The sequence below is a fragment of the Salmo salar genome, chromosome 05, assembly GCF_965601325.2.
Source record: "Salmo salar chromosome 05, fSalSal1, whole genome shotgun sequence".
Lineage (NCBI taxonomy): Eukaryota > Metazoa > Chordata > Actinopteri > Salmoniformes > Salmonidae > Salmo > Salmo salar.
Genome location: NC_138295.1, coordinates 48239340 through 48259743, shown reverse-complemented (window position 1 = coordinate 48259743; position 20404 = coordinate 48239340). Strand labels below are relative to the sequence as shown.

Sequence of the window (20404 nt, the reverse complement as noted above, 5' to 3'; positions counted from 1 at the left end):
CCTGAAAGGCCGCTCAGAAAGGAAGAAGCCACTGCTCCAAAGCCGCCATAAAAAAAGCAAGACATTGGTTTGCAACTGCACATGGGGACAAAGATTATACTTTTTGGAGAAATGTCCTCTGGTCTGATGAAACAAAAATGGAACTGTTTGGCCATAATGACCAATTATGTTTGGAGGAAAAGAGGGGAGGCTTGCAAGCTGAAGAACACCATCCCAACCATGAAGCACGGGGGTGGCAGCATCATGTTGTGGGGGTGCTTTGCTGCAGGAGGGACTGGTGCACTTCACAAAATAGATGGCATCATGAGGTAGGAAACTTATGTGGATTGAAGCAGCATCTTAAGACATCAGTCTGGAAGTTAAAGCTTGGTCGCAAATGGGTCTTCCAAATGGACAATGACCCCAAGCATACTTCCAAAGTTGTGGCAAAATGGCTTAAGGACAACAAAGTCAAGGTATTGGAGTGGCCATAACAAAGCCCTGAACTCAATCCTATAGAAAATTTGTGGGCAGAACTGGAAAAGGTGTGCGAGCAAGGAGGCCTACAAACCTGACTGTTACACCAGCTCTGTCAGGAGGAATGGGCCAAAATTCACCCAACTTATTGTGGGAAGCTTGTGGAAGGCTACCTGAAATGTTTCACCCAAGTTAAACAATTTAAAGGCAATGCTACCAAATACTAATTGAGTGTATGTAAACTTCTGACCCACTGGGAATGTGATGAAAGAAATAAAAGCTGAAATAAATCACTCAACTATTATTCTGACATTTCACATAGTTAAAATGAAGTGGTGATCCTGACTTACCTAAGACGGGGAATTTTTACTGGTATTAAATGTCAGGAATTGTGAGAAACTGAGTTTAAATGTATTTGGCTAAGATGTATGTACACTTCCGACTTCAATTGTATATGACAATACAGCACAAGTCCAAAGACCCAACTCAGGAACAGCACTTCTTTCTGTTGTTGGGTATATTGATCTTGGGCTGCTGTAGCTCTACTAGTGAAGCACGTGGAGCAAAGCACTTCACCCTGTCCCAGTCCTCTTGCAGCTCCACCTCCCCACTCAGCAGGCCCTAGTACACTCGGCCGGTCAGCAGCTCGAAGGCCTCCCATCACACACTGACCAGTCTTAGCCAACACCTCGATGTAGGGCATCCCCAGCTGGCCAGCCAGTTTCTCAGCCATGTTATGGCGGGCCACCCGGTCATTCTTGTGTTAAAACAGCACTGTGTGGGGCTGCACATGTTCACACACCTCTGCGTGCCACTCCTGCACATGCTCAAAGGCCCGGTTAGTCAGGTCAAACACCAGCAGGTCCCCCACTGAGTTATGGATGTAGGACCGAGTCACTGACCTGAGAGAAAAGAAAAACATATCAAAAAGTTAAAGGAATTGTTAAAAAAAAAAATGGATTAAATTTATGGATGTGGATCAATGATCAGCAGATATGTTGTGATAATTACTATAAACTCATACACATTGGTAAATGTTAACCTAAATTAGGATATTGTTGACTATATATGGAGGAACTTAGTTGACCTCTGCCTATTGCATCTGCAAATTAGGATGTGGTATTCATTGGAGGTTTCACCAGATTAGGCATCCTCATTGAACGACACCTAGTAGTCGTTTCAGTAGAGCTAGTCAGACGCATTGTGTCTGACATTCTTAAAATAAAGTGTTGATCCTAACTTAACTAAAACAGGGAATTTTTACTGGGATTAAATGTCAGGACTTGTGAAAAACTGAGTTTAAATGTATTTGGCTAAGGTGTATGTAAACTTCCAACTTCAACTGTACATATTTTGCACTACATTTACATTACCATTGAGCCATTCAACAGATGCTCCCATCCAGCGTGACCCACAACTAGTGCATTCATCTTAAGATAGCCATGCGAGAACCACATATCACAGTCGTACCCCAATCACATATCACATACATCAGTGGTTCCCAAACTTTTTATAGTCCTGTACCCCTTCAAACATTCAACCTCCAGCTGGGTCAGCGCACTCTCAAATGTTGTTTTTTGCCATCATTGTAAGCCTGCCACACACACACTATACAATACATTTATTAAACATAAGAATGAGTTTGTCACAACCTGGCTCGTGGGAAGTGAGTAAGAGCTCTTATAGGACCAGGGCACAAATAATAATATAATAATAATCAATAATTCTGCTCTTTATTTAGCCATCTTACATATAAAACCTTATTTGGTCATCAAAAATTGTGAATAACTCACCACAGGTTAATGAAAAGGGTGTCCTTGAAAGGATACACATAACTCTGCAATGTTGGGTTGTATTGCAGAGTATCAGTCTTAAATCATTTTCCACACACAGTCTGTGCCTGTATTTAGTTATCATGCTAGTGAGGGCCGAGAATACACTCTCACATAGGTACGTGGTTACAAAGGGCATCAGTGTCTTAACAGCGCGATTGGTCAATGCAAGAAACTCTGAGCGATGCCCTATCCATAAATCTAGCAATGGCTTCTGATTAAATTCAATTTTCACAGAACCGCTTGTTGCAATTTCGATGAGGCACTCTTGTTCAGATATCGGTAAGTGGACTGAAGGCAGGGCATGAAAGGGATAACGAATCCAGTTTGTGTTGTCCGTTTCAGGAAAGTACCTGCGTAATAGCGCACCCAGCTCACTTAGGTGCTTCGCTATATCACATTTGACATTGTCTGTAAGCTTGAGTTAATTTGCACACAAAAAAATCATACAATGATGGAAAGACTTCTGTGTTGTCCTTGTTAATGCAGACAGAAAAGAGCTCCAACTTAATCATAGCCTCAATTTTGTCCCGCACATTGAATATAGTTGCGGAGAGTACCTGTAATCCTAGATTCAGATCATTCAGGCAAAAAACATCACCCAGTCGTATGAGAAACTCGTCATCATGCAAGTGGTCAGACAAGTGAAAATGATGGTCAGTAAAGAAAACTTTAAGCTCGGAAGTTTACATACACCTTAGCCAAATACATTTAAACTCAGTTTTTCACAAATCCTGACATTTAATCCCAGTAAAAATTCCCTGTCTTAGTTCAGTTAGGATAACCACTTTATTTTAAGAATGTGAAATGTCAGAATAATAAAAGAATGATTTATTTCAGCTTTTATTTCTTTCATCACATTCCCAGTGGGTTTGATATTTACATACACTCAATTAGTATTTGGTAGCATTGCCTATAAATGGTTTAACTAGGGTCAAACGTTTCGGGTAGCCTTCCACAAGCTTCCCACAAAAAGTTGGGTGAATTTTGGCCCATTCCTCCTGACAGAGCTGGTGTAACTGAGTCAGGTTTGTAGCCTTCCTTGCTCGCACATGCTATTTTAGTTCTGCCCACAAACTTTCTATAGGACTGAGGTCAGGACTTTGTGATGGGCACTCCAATAATTTGAATTTGTTGTCCTTAGCCATTTTGCCACAACTTTGGAAGTATGCTTGGGGTCATTGTCCATTTGGAAGACCCATTTGCGACCAAGCTTTAACTTCCTGACTGATGTCTTGAGATGTTTCTACAATATAGCCACATAATTTTCCTGCCTCAAGATGCCATCTATTTTGTGAAGTGCACCAGTCCCTCCTGCAGCAAAGCACCCCCACAACATGATTCTTCACGGTTGGGATGGTGTTTTTCGGCTGGCAAGCATCTCCCTTTTTCCTCCAAACATAACAATAGTCATTATGGCCAAACAGTTCTTTTTTTGTTTCATCAGACTAGAGGACATTTCTCCAAAAAGTAGAATCTTTTTCCCTATGTGCAGTTGCAAACCGTAGTTTGGCTTTTTTTATGGTGGCTTTGGAGCAGTGGCTTCTTCCTTGCTGAGCGGCCTTTCAGGTTATGTCAATATAGGACTTGTTTTACTGTGGATATAGATACTTTTGTACTTGTTTCCTCCAGCATCTTCACAGGGTCCTTTGCTGTTGTTCTGGGATTGATTTGCACTTTTCGCACCAAAGTACGTTCATCTCTAGGAGAGAGAATGCGTCTCCATCCTGAGCGGTGTGACGGCTGCGTGGTCCCATGGTGTTTATACTTGCGTACTATTGTTTGTACAGATGAACGTGGTACCTTCAGGCATTTGGAAGTTTCTCCCAAGAATGAACCAGACTTGTGGAGGTCTAAAAAACAAATTCTGAGGTCTTGGCTGATTTTTTATTGATTTGCCCATTATGTCAAGCTAAGAAGCCTGAGTTTGAAGGTAGGCCTTGAAATACATTCACAGGTACACTTCCAATTGACTCAAATTATGTAAATTAGCCTATCAGAAGCTTCTAAAGCCAAGACATAATTTTCTGGAATTTTCCAAGCTGTTTAAAAAAGGCACAGTCAACTTAGTGTATGTAAACTTCTGACCCACTGGAATTGTGATACAGTGAATTTTAAGTGAAATAATCTGTCTGTAAACAATTGTTGGAAAAATTACTTATGTCATGCACAAAGTAGATGTCCTAACCGACTTGCCAAAACTATAGTTTGTTAACAAGACATTTGTGGAGGTAGAGAAATGAGTTTTAGTGACTCCAACCTAAGTGTATGTAAACTTCCGACTTCAACTGTATCTCTAGGTGAAACTGTAGGATTTTGATGGGATTTAAAAAAAAAAATGATGTTACTTAGATTGATGCACCGGTGCGTCAACAGACTCTAGGGGGATATTATTCAAGGTCAGTGGAAGGTCATTAGTAAACACAGAAAACAATAATGGTCCAAGCCGACTGCCTAGCTGTACACCACACTCAACAGAATTTGCATTAGAGAGGCTTCCGTTAATGTTTTCTGGTTGAATTGGGCAATGGCCCGTCATGTCATTGGGTGAAAGCGGGGATGGAGGAGTGCCCTTCTCAAAATAGTAATCTGCATTGCTTGGTCATGTTGTCAACAAGGCAGCTAGGTGCATTGTCCAGAAACATACAACAGCTCTTTTCCATGAAATAAATATTAGAATTTTCAAACTAGTTTTCATTGGGAAGGCAGATAAAGCATTTTGATAACACTTTACTTGAAACCCGGTTTCATATGTTATGACACGGTCATAACCATAGCATACAATGTCAAAACAGCTGACATTACTTGTCATAACGTGGTCATAACACTGTCATGACCCATATATTTACACATGTTGTGACATATATTGCGTTATTTTGTGGCTGGTTATGAAACCTACATAAGAGTGTTAAAACCCACATTTTTTCAAATGTTTTTCCGTTTGAAAGTTTGTTTCTTAAGTCCTTTGTTGTTATTGTAATGAATTCTTTACAGTCATGTTTTTTTCCATCATATTTTATATAACTTGTTGAAAATACACTTTCTGACCCCATCATAAAGCATTATGACCATCCTGTGTCACTTTACTTGGACTCAGAAAATACACTTCATGACATTGTCAAGAAGCATTATGACTTTACTGTGTCACTTTACTTGGACTAAGAAAATACACTTTATGACACTGTCAAGAAGCATTATGACCATCATAATCATATAAGCCAGATAGGCCTATGACGTACATGCCCTTATGTTAGTCATCAGTTAAAGTGTTTCTTGCCCTGCTCCTGAAATATGCTCCTGCATTCATCCTTCTTCAGAAAAGAGCATTGAGGTAGGTACATGTCTGACATCAATGTGTGCGCAATTACAATGGTAATTTAATATGGTCAATTTCAGAAAATGTTATATATAACATAGCCGACTTGTTTATGGTGTAATGGAATGTTTTGCCTTGTGTGGTAGGGTTTGTGGGTTTTGACACTTATGTAGGTGTCAAAACCAGCCATAACATAATACATTTACATTTACATTTAAGTCATTTAGCAGACGCTCTTATCCAGAGCGACTTACAAATTGGTGGATTCACCTTATGATATCCAGTGGAACAACCACTTTACAATAGTGCATCTAAATCTTTTAAAGGGGGGGGGGGGAGGGGTTAGAAAGATTACTTTATCCTATCCTAGGTATTCCTTAAAGAGGTGGGGTTTCAGGTGTCTCCGGAAGGTGGTGATTGACTCCGCTGTCCTGGCGTCGTGAGGGAGCTTGTTCCACCATTGGGGTGCCAGAGCAGCGAACAGTTTTGACTGGGCTGAGCGGGAACTGTGCTTCCTCAGAGGTAGGGAGGCGAGCAGGCCAGAGGTGGATGAACGCAGTTGCTTGTTTGGGTGTAGGGCCTGATCAGAGCCTGAAGGTACGGAGGTGCCGTTCCCCTCACAGCTCCGTATGCAAGCACCATGGTCTTGTAGCGGATGCGAGCTTCAACAGGAAGCCAGTGGAGAGAGCGGAGGAGCGGGGTGACGTGAGAGAACTTGGGAAGGTTGAACACCAGACGGGCTGCGGCGTTCTGGATGAGTTGTAGGGGTTTAATGGCACAGGCAGGGAGCCCAGCCAACAGCGAGTTGCAGTAATCCAGACGGGAGATGACAAGTGCCTGGATTAGGACCTGCGCCGCTTCCTGTGTGAGGCAGGGTCGTACTCTGCGAATGTTGTAGAGCATGAACCTACAGGATCGGGTCACCGCCTTGATGTCACCGCCTTAATATATACTGTACTGTATGTCACAACAGGTCTAAATACATGTGTCATGACAGTGTTATGACCATATTATGACCGGTTATGACAAGTTATATGAGCTGTTATGACATATTATGGCCTGGTTACGACTGTGTCATAATGCTGGGTGTCAACTGTTACCAGCATTTTTATCAAAATCAATCACTTTTGCTTCAGAATCCTACTTAATCACTCCACGTGCTTGATTACTTCACTTTTGTTTTGAGCTGACTTCACCATCGGCCAGAGCGGGGCACCTGGTTCATGCCCAGGAGGCAGCACAGTTCCAAAACAAATGCAATCACTTTTCACCCTGTTCAAACTCCTCCCACTGGGGTAATCCGGGCCAGATAAATGAACCCTCTCATTTAAAACCCTCCGTTGAACCCTCTCATTCACAACCCTCCATTGTTTCATCACCCCCAACACGTTCAAAGGATCACAGCCGGTTGAAATGAGAGGGTTCACAGCCAATGAAAAAGTCATTAAAGTAGTTGGCAATATCAGTGGGTTTTGTGATAAATTAGCCATCTGATTCAATGAATAATAGAGCCAAGTTAGCTTTTTCCCCAAAATTTCATTTAAGGTTCTCCAAAGCGTTTTACTATCATTCTTTATGTCATTCATCTTTGTTTCATTCTATAGTTTATTTTTATTTAGCTTAGTCACATGATTTCTTAATTTGCAGTACGTTTGCCAGTCAGTTGGGCTGCCAGACTTATTTGCCATACCTTTTGCCTCATCCCTCTCAACCACACAATTTTTCCATTCCTCATCAATCCAAGGGGATTTAACAGTTAGTACGGTCATTTTCTTCTTAATGATGGGTGCATGCTTATTAGTAACCGGAATAAGCAAATATTCTTTACATCATCAACATATGAATCACTACAAAACTTATTGCATGACCTCTTATACAATGTATTAGGCCCAGACTTTGGAACTTTGGTTTTCCTAGATATGGCTATTATATTGTGATCACTACATCCTATAGATTTGGATACTGATGTTAAGCAAATTTCTGCAGCATTAGTAAAGATGTGATCAATACATGTTGATGATTTCATTCCTATGCTGATTGTAAATACCCTGGTAGGTTGACTGACAACCTGAACCAGGTTGCAGGCACTGGTTACAGTTTGAAGTTTTTTCTTCAGTGGACAGCTTGATGAGAGCCAGTCAATATTTAAATCACCCAGTGTCATGACTCCCACCGAAGGTGGCTCCCCCTCCTGCTCGGGTGGCGCTCGGCAGTCGTCGTCACCGGCCTACTAGCTGCCACTGATTCCCTTTTGGTTTTCCCTCTTTCCGTTATTGTTTGCACCTGTTCTGTGTTGGGTTGATTAGCGAGGCTATATTAGCCAGTAGGCCCACCTGCTCTTTGTGCGGGATTGTTTCTCTGTATGTATATGCTTGTGTACACGCTGATGGTGTTTTGCGCTAGTGCGTGGTTTTGCGCCGACTGTGTTTGTCCCCTGTGTTTGGGGCACTTTGTTTTGTGTGCGCTCAGTTCGCTGTTTGGGGTGGCTTGTGTTTTCGCCGTTGGGCTCATTAAAAACCATTACCCTCTATTGCTGCTTCCTGCGTCTGATTCCTCTCCTACAACGCCCAAGCCTTAAAGAATCCCGCACCACCTATGGAGTCAGCAGGAGCAGCTGCCAACCCCCTTCCTTTGATGGAGGAACGCGTGCTCCATCACACCTCAGTCCTCCATCGGATTGGATCCGCAATGGACCAAATGATGGAGAGGGGTGGTCTCCTCTCTTCACCTCCGGCTCCTCCGACTCCGCCACCTTCTCCTCCCACTGTGTCTGGCTCCGGCGCGCTGCATCTTGCGCTCCCGAGGGAGTATGATGGAGCAGCGGCTGGGTGCCAGGGATTTCTGCTCCAGCTCGAGCTGTACCTGGCCACCGTAAGACCTGCTCCCTCGGGGGAGGAGAGTGTGAGTGTCCTCGTTTCCTGCCTGACGGGCCGAGCTCTGGAGTGGGCCAATGCAGTCTGGAATGGTCCGGACTCGGCGAGGGATCACTATCTGGAGTTCACCCGCCGCTTTCGGGCCTTGTTCGACCACTCTCCGGAGGGACGAGCGGCGGGTGAGCGGCTGTTCCACCTCAGGCAAGAGACGAGGAGTGCGCAGGACTTTGCGCTGGAGTTCAGGACCTTGGCCGCTGGGGCGGGGTGGAACGACAGGTGGAACATTACAGGTGTAGTCTCCGGGCAGACGTCCGCAGGGAGCTAGCTTGTCGGGACACCGCTCTCTCCCTCGACGAGCTTATTGACATGTCTATCCGACTGGACAATCTGCTGGCTGCCCGCGGGCGTTCGGAAAGGGTCCTGTCTGTTCCACCTCCGTGCACTCCCGCCCCTACTCCTATGGAGTTAGGGGGGGCCATGCCGAGGAGTACCAGAGGAGGTGGCTCCTCCTGCACCAGCTGTGGTCGGAGAGGATACACGGCCGACCGGTGCTGGAGGAGTCAGTCTGGGAGTCGAGAGGGCAGGCAGAACACTTCTCGGTCAAAACGGTTGAAGGTGCTGTTCACCGAGGCATCCGTGTTGGCGCACCCGGACCTCTCTCTAGCATTCATAGTGGAGGTGGATGCATCCGAGGCTGGGGTGGGTGCCATGCTATCACAGCGCTCGGGTACGCCACCGAAACTCTGCCCCTGCGCTTTCTTTTCGAAGAAGCTCAGTTTGGCGGAGCGCAACTATGATGTGGGGGACAGGGAGTTGCTAGCGGTGGTAAAAGCCTTGAGGGTGTGGAGACACTGGCTTGAGGGGTCTAAGCACCCCTTTCTCATCTGGACTGACCATCAGAATCTGGTGTATATCCGGGCAGCTAGGAGACTGAATCCACGTCAGGCAAGGTGGGCCATGATCTTCACCCGTTTCAGGTTTACTATTTCCTATAGACCAGGCTTCCTGAACATGAGGGCCGACGCGCTGTCCCGTCTCTATGACACTGAGGACCGGCCCATCGATCCTACTCCCATTATTCCAGCTTCTAGGCTGGTGGCACCGGTGATATGGGAGGTGGACTCGGACATCGAGCGGGCGTTAAGGGTGGAACCTGGCGTTAAGGGTGGAACAGTGTCCCGTGGGTCGCATGTACATGCCGCTCGGTGTCCGTGATCAATTGATTCGGTGGGCCCACACACTACCCTCTTCGGGTCATCCTGGTGTGGTGAGGACAGTGTGGGGTCTCAGGGGGAAGTACTGGTGGCCCACCTTGGCTAAAAACGTGAGGTTCTATGTCTCTTCCTGTTCGGTGTGCGCCCAGAGTAAGGCACCTAGGCATCTCCCGAGAGGGAAGTTACAGCCCCTCCCCGTTCCACAACGGCCATGGTCTCACCTGTCAGTAGACTTCCTGACAGATCTCCCCCCGTCTCAGGGGAGCACTACGGTCCTGGTTGTTGTGGATCGGTTTTCAAAGTCCTGCCGTCTCCTCCCGTTGCCCGGCCCTATTTACCCACGTCTTCTGGCACTACGGGGTGCCGGAGGACATTGTCTCTGATCGAGGTTCCCAGTTCACGTCCAGGATATGGAAGGCGTTTATGGAGCATCTGGGGGTCTCGGTCAGCTTGACCTCCGGTTATCACCCCGAGAGTAATGGGCAGGCGGAGAGGGTGAAACAGGAGGTGGGCAGGTTTCTGTGGTCATATTGCCAGGACCGGCCAGGGGAGTGGGCGAGGTACATTCCATGGGCGGAGTTGGCCCAGCACTCACTTCGTCACTCCTCCACTAACCTGTCACCCTTTCAGTGTGTTTTGGGTTACCAGCCGGTCCTGGCACCATGGCACCAGAGCCAGACCGAGGCTCCTGCGGTGGAGGAATGGGTGCAGTGCTCCAAGGAGACCTGGAGAGCCGTCCAGGAATCCCTGAAGCAAGCCAGTGGACGGCAGAAGAGGAGTGCTGACCGCCACCGCAGTGAGGCCCCCGTGTTCGTACCGGGGGACAGGTTCTGGCTCTCAACCCGGAACCTGCCCCTCCGTTTGCCCTGCCGGAAGCTGGGGCCGCAGTGTGTGGGGCCCTTCAAAGTCCTGAGGAGGATAAACGAGGTGTGTTATAGGTTACAACTCCCTTCCTATTATGGTATTAACCCCTCGTTTCATGTGTCTCTCCTCAGGCCGGTGGTAAATCTTCTAGCGGCCCATCCTCAGTAGAACATACACAGATGAGCGTTCTAACAACCCCTTATTCTGTTGCATAAAACAATCATTTGATACAATAACAGCATTATAACATAATCTTGTAATTTCTCCACCATAGGTGCCAGGAGCTGATCTACGTTGCTATGCCTATTAATGTGATTCTGGCAAAGACCTCAGCTCTTGCCTACTCACCAATGGTTATCGATGAGAAGAACAGAATTAGGTAGGTTTAGTCTGACCTGTTTAAACTTCAACATAGTATATGTTTTTGTGTCAGATACCACCATTGGTAATAGAACAGTGACTGTGTGTATGTGTTCACAGATGCATGAGATGCAGAGACACCTGGCACTCAACATATCCACTCAACACATCCACAATGTGAAGACACACACACACACACACACACACACACACACACACACACACACACACACACACACACACACACACACACACACACACACACACACACACACACACACACACACACACACACACGATAACATATGCACTACACACACATACACATGGAGTGGCCTGACGGCACACACTTAATGTGTTGTGAAATCTATTGTGAAATGTAATGTAATATTTGTAATTGTATATAACTGCCGTAATGGACCCCAGGAAAAGCAGCTAATGGGGATCCATAATAAATACAATTACAAATGAGGTGATTACTAATAATACAGTACAGCACAAAATTTCAGTAATTGCAACACCTTTTGTGTCACTGATGAACTTTGCCTCAACTCTGCCTACTTCTACAGATGGACTATTGATGCTTTTGCCAGACGGCAGCCTCAGTCGTTTGATGGGGAGACCATAATTGGGTAGATTTTATCTGACCTGTTCAATCTTCAACATAAGCTAGGCATCCATCCAAATGGTGACAGATTTTCATGTGAATATTCTAAAATCTGCATAAAAACATATGCTCCTTTTCCAACCAGAGATGTGTTTCCATCAAATGTATTTGTTACGGATAAAAGGCTGTGCGGAAGGACGTAGTGCACATAAAAATAACTTTTTCGGTTAAATTCTCATGTACTGAATAAAAACAAAAATGTAAATGGGTTCATCACATTTTCAACTCTACTGATGGTTTTGGCACAAAAAAAAATCTGTGTTATATAGTGAATGTGCCCACTCCGGTCTTGGTACGTGCACTCTAGCTAACAGCTCGCAGATAGTGTGGGTATAGCCTACTACATGATGAGATTTTTATGGACAAAATAGCAAGATTATTTATTTGTCAAAAGGCAGCCAAGCATCGATCATCATGTCACCAGAATAAGACCCTCAATATTTATTAGAAAGGAGCATCAAGCTCATTACAGTGCACTTTCACCACCCTGTGAAGTTCATCATCATTTATTCAATCTGTAGCCTAATAAACTACATGCTTTCCTGAGTTTCCTGAGTCCACAAACCATATCATATCGTTTACTTCGATATGATGGTTATTATATTAATATTTGCGCATAAAGGCATTTCCACCACCATCTCTCACATAATTACTTTTACAAAAAAAAGATCCCACTTTGTCTAGGGTATTATTTTTTGTTGACATTTGGAAAGTGTACAGATAACTGCTGTTTGTATCAGGCCTGTTGTGGCATTTTTTATCTGACATAAAAAGTTTGGATGGAGACTTGCTTATACAGTGCATTTGGAAAGTATTCTGACCCCTCAACTTTTTCCACATTTTGTTACGTTACAGCCTTATTCTAATACTGATTCAATTGTTGTTTTTCCTCATCAATCGACACACAATACCTCATAATGACATAGCAAACACTGTTTTACTCAATACTTTGTTGAAGCACCTTTGGCAGCGATTACAGCCTCAAGTCTTCCTGGGTACAAGCTTGGCACACCTGTATTTGGGAAGTTTCTCCCATTCTTCTCTGCAGATCCTCTCAAGTTCTGTCAGGTTGGATGGGGAGCGTCGCTGTACAGCTATTTTCAGGTCTCTCCAGAGATGTTCGATCGGGTTCAAGTCCGGGCTCAGGCTGGGCCACTCAAGGACATTCAGAGACTTGTCCCGAAGCCACTCCTGCATTGTCTTGGCTGTGTGCTTAGGGTCGTTGTCCTTTTGGAAGGTGAACCTTAGACCCAGTCTGAGGTCCTGATCACTCTGGAGCAGATTTTCATCAATGATCTCTCTGTACTTTGCTCCATTCATCTTTCCCTCTATCCTGACAAGTCTCCCAGTCCCTGCTGCTGAAAAATCCGCACAGCATGATGCTACCACCACCATGCTTCACCATAGGCATGGTACCAAGCTTCCTCCAGACGTGACTCTTGGCATTCAGGCATTCAGTTTAATCTTGGTTTCTTCAGACCAGAGAATCTTGTTTCTCATGGTCTGAGAGTCCTTTAGGTGCCTTTCCGCAAACTCCAAGCGAGATGTCATGTGCCTTTTACTGAGGAGTGGCTTCCGTTTGGCCACTCTATCATAAAGGCCTGATTGGTGGAGTGCTGCAGAGATGGTTGTCCTTCTGGAAGGTTTTCCCATCACCACAGAGGAAGTCTGGAGCACTGTCAGAGTGACCATCGGGTTCTTGGTCATCTCCCTGACCAAGGCCCTTCTCCCCCGATTACTCAGTTTGGCCGGTGGTCCAATGATCAATGGAAACAGGATGCACCTGAGCTCAATTTTGAGTCTCATAGCAAAGGGTCTGAATACTTATTAAATAAGGTATTTCCGTTTTTTTTGGGGGGGGGGGGGTTGCAACAAAACAAATCAAAAATGTTTTCGCTTTGTCATTATGAGGTATTGTGTGCAGATTGATGAAGCAAAACATGTATTTAGTCCATTTTAGAATAAGGCTGTAACGTAACAAAATATGGAAAAAGTCAAGGGGTCTGAATACTTTCAGAATGCACTGTAGCACCTGTTTTGTGTCAGAAATTACCTATCCTAACTGCCATTAGTGACTATGTGTGTATGTGTTCACAGAAACATCTATGGAACCAGCTCATGGAGACTTGCAATCTGATGTGATGAAGTCCATCGGATACTGATGTCTCTGAATGGAGAGAGACCTGATTCAGCGTTACAATTTTACTAGACAACTTTTACTTGTATTGTCTTTCTTTATTATTGAATGGTGTCAGTCAGTATGGGGGGGGGAGAAACCCCGTGTATTCTGCACCAGGATCGGGGAACTCCTGGTTTATATGGGGCACTACACAGGAAGGTATGACCACTCTGACATGTTTGCCAAGATACCACCAGACTAAATGTTGATATGCACAGTATCTGTATTGGCTGGGAATGTCAATGAATGATGAGATGAAAGGTGCACATTGTTATATTAACAGAACACTGATTCTATAGTATTATGTAAAGGGTTGTTTATTCTATATGGACCTGTTACTACATTTGAAAGTTATCAAAACATTTGGTTATAACTTATTCGGAATCGGTGTCCCTTCCACATGACGGTTGAGCTAACGTAGGCTAATGCGATTAGCATGAGGTTGTAAGTAACAATAAAGTTTCCCAGGACATAAGACATATCTGATATTGGCAGAAAGCTTAAATTCTTGTTAATCTAACTGCACTCCAATTTACAGTAGCTATTACAGTGAAAGAATACCATGCTATTGTTTGAGGCGAGTGCACCATTTTAATCATGAGAAGTAATTAATTAACAAATTAGGCACATTTGGGCAGTCTTGATACAACATTTTGAACAGAAATGCAATGGTTCATTGCATCAGTCTAAAACTTTGCACATACACTGATGCCATCTAGTGGCCAAAATCTAAATTGCACCTGGGCTGGAATAATACATTATGGCCTTTCTCTTGCATATCAAAGATGGTACAAAAGAACAGTTGGTTTTTTCTTTGTATTATCTGTTACCAGATCTATTGGGTTGTATTCTACTACAGTCCTTTCACATTTCCCCACACTTCAAAGTGTTCTTTCAAATGGTACCAAGAATATGCATATCATTAGGGGTATAGTATATCAGGGGCGGCGGGGGCGGCAGGTAGGGCCTGAGCTACAGGCAGTTAGATTTGGGTATGTCATTTTAGGTGAACATTTTTAAAAAGGGGCTAAGAATATCTACATAAATTCAGCAATTGCATTCTTCTCATATTACTCTGTAGGCTACTGACCAATTCAAAGCTTCCTCCGGCATCTCACCATAGGGGCCAGGCCTGTAGTTATTGAACTCAACTTGCACAACTTGTTTGTTGTGATTGAGAGGGGGAAACAACTACGGGCATGGTTCTGACAGATGGGTGTCTCTTGGTGGTGGTAAGGACACACCAACATCAACTACACCACCAAGCCAACTCACATTTGGCTTTTGAGGAGCAAGCCAAAAAAACGAGGCAAAATCTACCACCATATGTAACATTTTCATAAGTCTCAGAGGGCCAGGTTTTTACAGAGGGCCAGGTTTTTAACTATTCAGATGTCATGCCTTAAGGGGTCTTCCATTGTACATCCCCCCCAAAGAGAGGATTAAGCAGATTGTTTCTCTCACCCTTGCAAATGGAAATAAAATAAATATTATACAGCTCCCCTTTCGTCACTGAATAATAACAACAGTGTTGGGGAAGCTACTCTGAAAATATAGTTTACCAAGCCTCCAATTACTTCACACTGGAAGAAGTTAAGCTACACTAAAGCTAACCTTAATAGGGATAGGCATCCCATCAACGGGACAGTAAATCATGCAGCGCCTTGTGTCACGATTGCAGATTTTAGAGAAACAACAAATGTCGGTACGTACTGTAAGTGTCTTATATTGGCTGAAAGCTTAAATTGTTGTTAATATAACTGCACTGTACCTGTATAAAAGACACCTGGGAGCCAGAAATCTTTCTGATTAAGAGGGGGTCAAATACTTATTTCCCTCATTAAAATGCAAATCAATTTATAATATTTTTGACATACGTTTTTCTGGATTCTTTTGTTGTTATTCTGTCTCTCACTGTTCAAATAAACCTACCATTAAAATTATAGACTGATCATTTCTTTGTCAGTGGGCAAACGTACAAAGTCAGCAGGGGATCAAATACTTTTTTCCCTCACTGTATGAATGCAAATGTCTCCTACACGATTTGTCCAAATGTACCTGGGTGACTTCACAGTAAATGTCATGTAGTTCGCTCATACTTCAAGTTATCTGTCTGAAACTTTGCACATACACTGCTGCCATCTTGTAGACAGCATCGGAGTGATGGCTGGAAGTGGGACCTTTCTGTTGCATTTCAAAGATGGTGGCAGAAAAGAAATGTCCCCCTTTATTTTAGCCACAAAGTATTGTGTAGTTAGCTATACCTCTAAAATGGCAACAACAACACAAAGTTAACTATTGAAAACACTACCAAGATTTTAATGTAGTTCAACTACCGCCAAGCTACAGCAAAATGTAGTTAAATTACTAGTTGAACTATAAGTAGTTCATTACTCCCCAACAATGAATATCAACTCATGGGGTAGAGAGGGAGACAGATAATATAAACCAGACTATAAGCAATGCTTGCGCTATTGTCAAATGTGTAAGTATGTAACAGTTAACAAAATAAACCCTTAACCATTGATTTACAGGGAATATTTTGTTTGGCTGTGGTGAGTCACAGAGGATTGGATGGATGATCAAAACACATGTGAGCACAATCTTGGGCTTATTCAGGTGGCTGGAATCAGAGTTTGGGTTAATTCCACAAATTCAAATCTAATTAAATTCACTCTCCCTGTAAAGGTCATTCAATTCAATTTCCAGGTCAGCCTTTGAATTCAGAGAGATGATTAAATTACAATTAAAAAAAAGTATATATATTTTTTTCATTACAACTGAATTCTAATTCCAATTAAATTCCAATTCCATAACGTGAAGAATCAAATTGAATGAAACATTTCAAATTAAATTGGAATTGACCCCAACTGGAATGTTCATAGCATTAAAGTTAGAAATACAAAATAGAGTAGGTGTGAGTATTTTATTCACATTGAATACAGTAACCTACCTACATATATACGGTACCTGAAGACAGGTGTCTATTACATTCTGTAATTGCACCTTACTCCCATATAGGTTGTATTTAATTTGTTGGATTTTCCTTTAGGTAAAGACTGATGAATACTCCTATTGTGGAAAATACCCAAGTCAAAGAGCCGGTAGTTTATCAGGGTATTACATTGTAATGCATAGACATTGTATTGGTGTGCAGAGAAGGGGGAAGTTGCAGCTTTCTGAAGGGAAAGGGTGGATTCTGCCCCATATTTTTTATTTTACCTTTATTTAACTAGACAAGTCAGTTAAGAACAAGTAATTTACAATGACAGCCTAGGAACAGTAGGTTAACTGCCTTGTTCAGGGGCAGAATTAGATTTTACATTGTCAGCTCAGGGATTTCATCTAGCAACCTTTACGGTTACTGGCCCAAAGCTCTAACCACTAGGCTACCTGCCACCCCAAGCCTTCTATTTCCTTACTAGTAAGAATGATCCTTTTATGGGAACAATCCTATCCCCCTGAGCCTCTTTAAAATACCCAGTTTGTGCAGATCATAGCATTATGTCTTGTAATTATGTATTAACATGATTTATGCCATGGAGTAGAAAGCAGGTCCCTCAAGTCAGCAAAGTAGTGGGGTGGTGGATTAGTAAATGAATAGCTAACGTTACAGAATGGAGTGATGTTGTAGGCTGATTTAATGTGTTGTTGTGGTAATACAGCACAGTACTGTTCCTGGCCTGCGTGTCCCAGAACTGCAGTTTGACCCTAACACCAGTTTCCACCTCCAGGAAGTGCACGTAGAAGTCCACCCCTACTGTCTGGTTGATGCAGTCCAGAAACATCTCGTCTGTGTAACGCTTCAGCAGGGACGACTTGATGATCCTGAACTGGTACTGCCACAGTCAGGTCCATAATAGCTGCTGAGGACTGGAGAGAGGAATAGGAAAGATTGAGGGACATATGGAGAGAGGGATTCCCCTCAGGAAGCCAGAGGCAGATAGGGGTTTGACAAACTGGAGCTGGTTCCTCGATGCTCCCTCTGAGGAGAAATAGTACGAGAGACACTTCTCAGCACTCCACACAGCTCCCACATAGAACAGTATGTCTGTAGTGTCAGCAGCCAGAAAACACCCTCACATTGTTGATCCCCTGCTGTGTGTTTGTTAGCTAGTGTAATGTTAGCTAGCTACATAGTTGTCTTTGCTGTCTTCGTATCAAAGATAAAGGTGTAGCTTAGAGTAACTATCGAGGTTAGCTAGCCAGCTATATTCGTTCGCAGCGACGCCGTTTTCCAAACAAAGTCAACAAAGTCAACACCACAGCCACTGCTAGCTAGCCAACTTTACCAACTAGCAGTACTGTATAAACTAAATACATTACAACGGAACGATTTGATTAGTGTAATGTTAGCTAGCTACATAGTTGTCTTTGTATCATAGTTGTCTTTGTCTTCATATCCAAGATAGAGGTGTAGTACAGAGAAACTATCGAGGTTAGCTAGCCAGCTACATTTTCAAACAAAGTCAACAACGCAGCCACTGCTAGCTGGCCAACTTTACCAGCTAGCAGTACTGTATCATTTTAGTCAATACGATTTATGTAACGTTAGCTTAACTTTCTGAACATTCGCGATGTGTAGTCTACTTGTGTAGCTTGCAGGACTGACTTTGTGTTAGCTAGCTAACGTTTAATTACTTCTGCGTTATGAAAGGAACTAGACACGGACACATCTGATCCATTGGATCAGGACATGTCTGACACGGACACGTCTGATCCATTACAACAAACATTGGTTTGTTGTAACCAAGTATTGGTGCTAACCGTGTGTTATTGGAAGCTAGCATGCTAGTTAGCTACGGCGTCATAGGATACGGTGCACTGGGTGGGTTTCACGGAAGAATACTGTACCAAGTTATCTAGCTGAATAAACTAAGTTTGAGCCTATTCCTGAAACATTGAACCACTGTAGTTTACATCAATTATAATTTCTAAAGTGGAAGTTGGAAGAGTTATATCTGAGTGTTTCAGTGAAAGGTTAGTGAGGGAGGCCCTGCTCCCTCGCTTCCCCAGTTGTTTAATTAATTTTCATTCCAATCTCCTTTGCATTAGCGTAGCCTCTTCTGTAGCGTGTCAACTATGTGTCTGTCTATCCCTGTTCTCTCCTCTCTGCACAGGCCATACAAACGCTTCACACCGCATGGCTGCTGCCACTCTAACCTGGTGGTCCCAGCGCGCACGACCCACGTGGAGTTCCAGGTCTCCGGCAGCCTCTGGAACTGCCGGTCTGCGGCCAACAAGGCAGAGTTCATCTCAGCCTATTCCACCCTCCAGTCCCTCGACTTCTTGGCGCTGACAGAAACATGGATTACCACAAAAAACACTGCTACTCCTACTGCTCTCTCCTCGTCTGACCACGTGTTCTCGCATACCCCGAGAGCATCTGGTCAGCGGGGTGGTGGCACTGGAATCCTCATCTCTCCCAAGTGGACATTCTCTCTTTCTCCCCTGACCCATCTGTCTATCTCGTTCTTTGAATTCCATGCTGTCACAGTCACTATCCCATTCAAGCTTAACATCCTTATCATTTATCGCCCTCCAGGTTCCCTTGGAGAGTTCATCAATGAGCTTGACGCCTTGATAAGTTCCTTTCCTGAGGATGGCTCACCCCTCACAGTTCTGGGTGACTTTAACCTCCCTACGTCTACCTTTGACTCATTTCTCTCTGCCTCCTTCTTTCCACTCCTCTCCTCTTTTAACCTGTTAGGGCTAGGGGGCAGTATTTGCACGGCTGGATAAAAAAATGTACCCGATTTAATCTGGTTACTAATCCTACCCAGTAACTAGAATATGCATATACTTATTATATATGGATAGAAAACACCCTAAAGTTTCTAAAACTGTTTGAATGGTGTCTGTGAGTATAACAGAACTCATTTGGCAGGCAAAACCCTGAGACATTTTCTGACAGGAAGTGGATACCTGATGTGTTGTATTGACCTTTAAACCTATGCCATTGAAAAACACAGGGGCTGAGGAATATTTTGGCACTTCCTATTGCTTCCACTAGATGTCACCAGCCTTTACAAAGTGTTTTGAGTCTTCTGGAGGGAGATCTGACCGAACAAGAGCCATGGAACGATGATGGCCCATTAGACACCTGGCGCGCGAGTTCATGTTGGGTACCCTCGTTCCAATACGTTATAAAAGAGTATGCATTCGTCCACCTTGAATATTATTCATGTTCTGGTTAAAAAAGGCCCTAATGATTTATGCTATACAACGTTTGACATGTTTGAACGAACGGAAATATATTTTTTCCCCTCGTTCATGACGTGAAGTCCGGCTGGCTTACATCATGTGCTAACGAGACGGAGATTTTTGGACATAAATGATGAGCTTTTTTGAACAAAACTACATTCGTTATGGACCTGTGATACCTGGAAGTGACATCTGATGAAGAGAATCAAAGGTAATGGATTATTTACATAGTATTTTCGATTTTAGATCTCCCCAACATGACGTCTAGTCTGTATCGCAACGCGTATTTTTCTGGGCGCAGTGCTCAGATTATTGCAAAGTGTGATTTCCCAGTAAGGTTATTTTTAAATCTGGCAAGTTGATTGCGTTCAAGAGATGTAAATCTATAATTCTTTAAATGACAATATAATATTTTACCAATGTTTTCTAATTTTAATTA

At 43.6% G+C, this 20404-nt stretch overlaps 1 pseudogene; it reads right to left on the bottom strand.

Annotated features, from left to right (window-relative positions):
• Nucleotides 1-942: 942 nt before the first annotated feature.
• LOC106604979 (ras-related protein Rab-39B-like) lies at nucleotides 943-17800 on the bottom strand (annotated as a pseudogene).
• Nucleotides 17801-20404: the final 2604 nt, after the last annotated feature.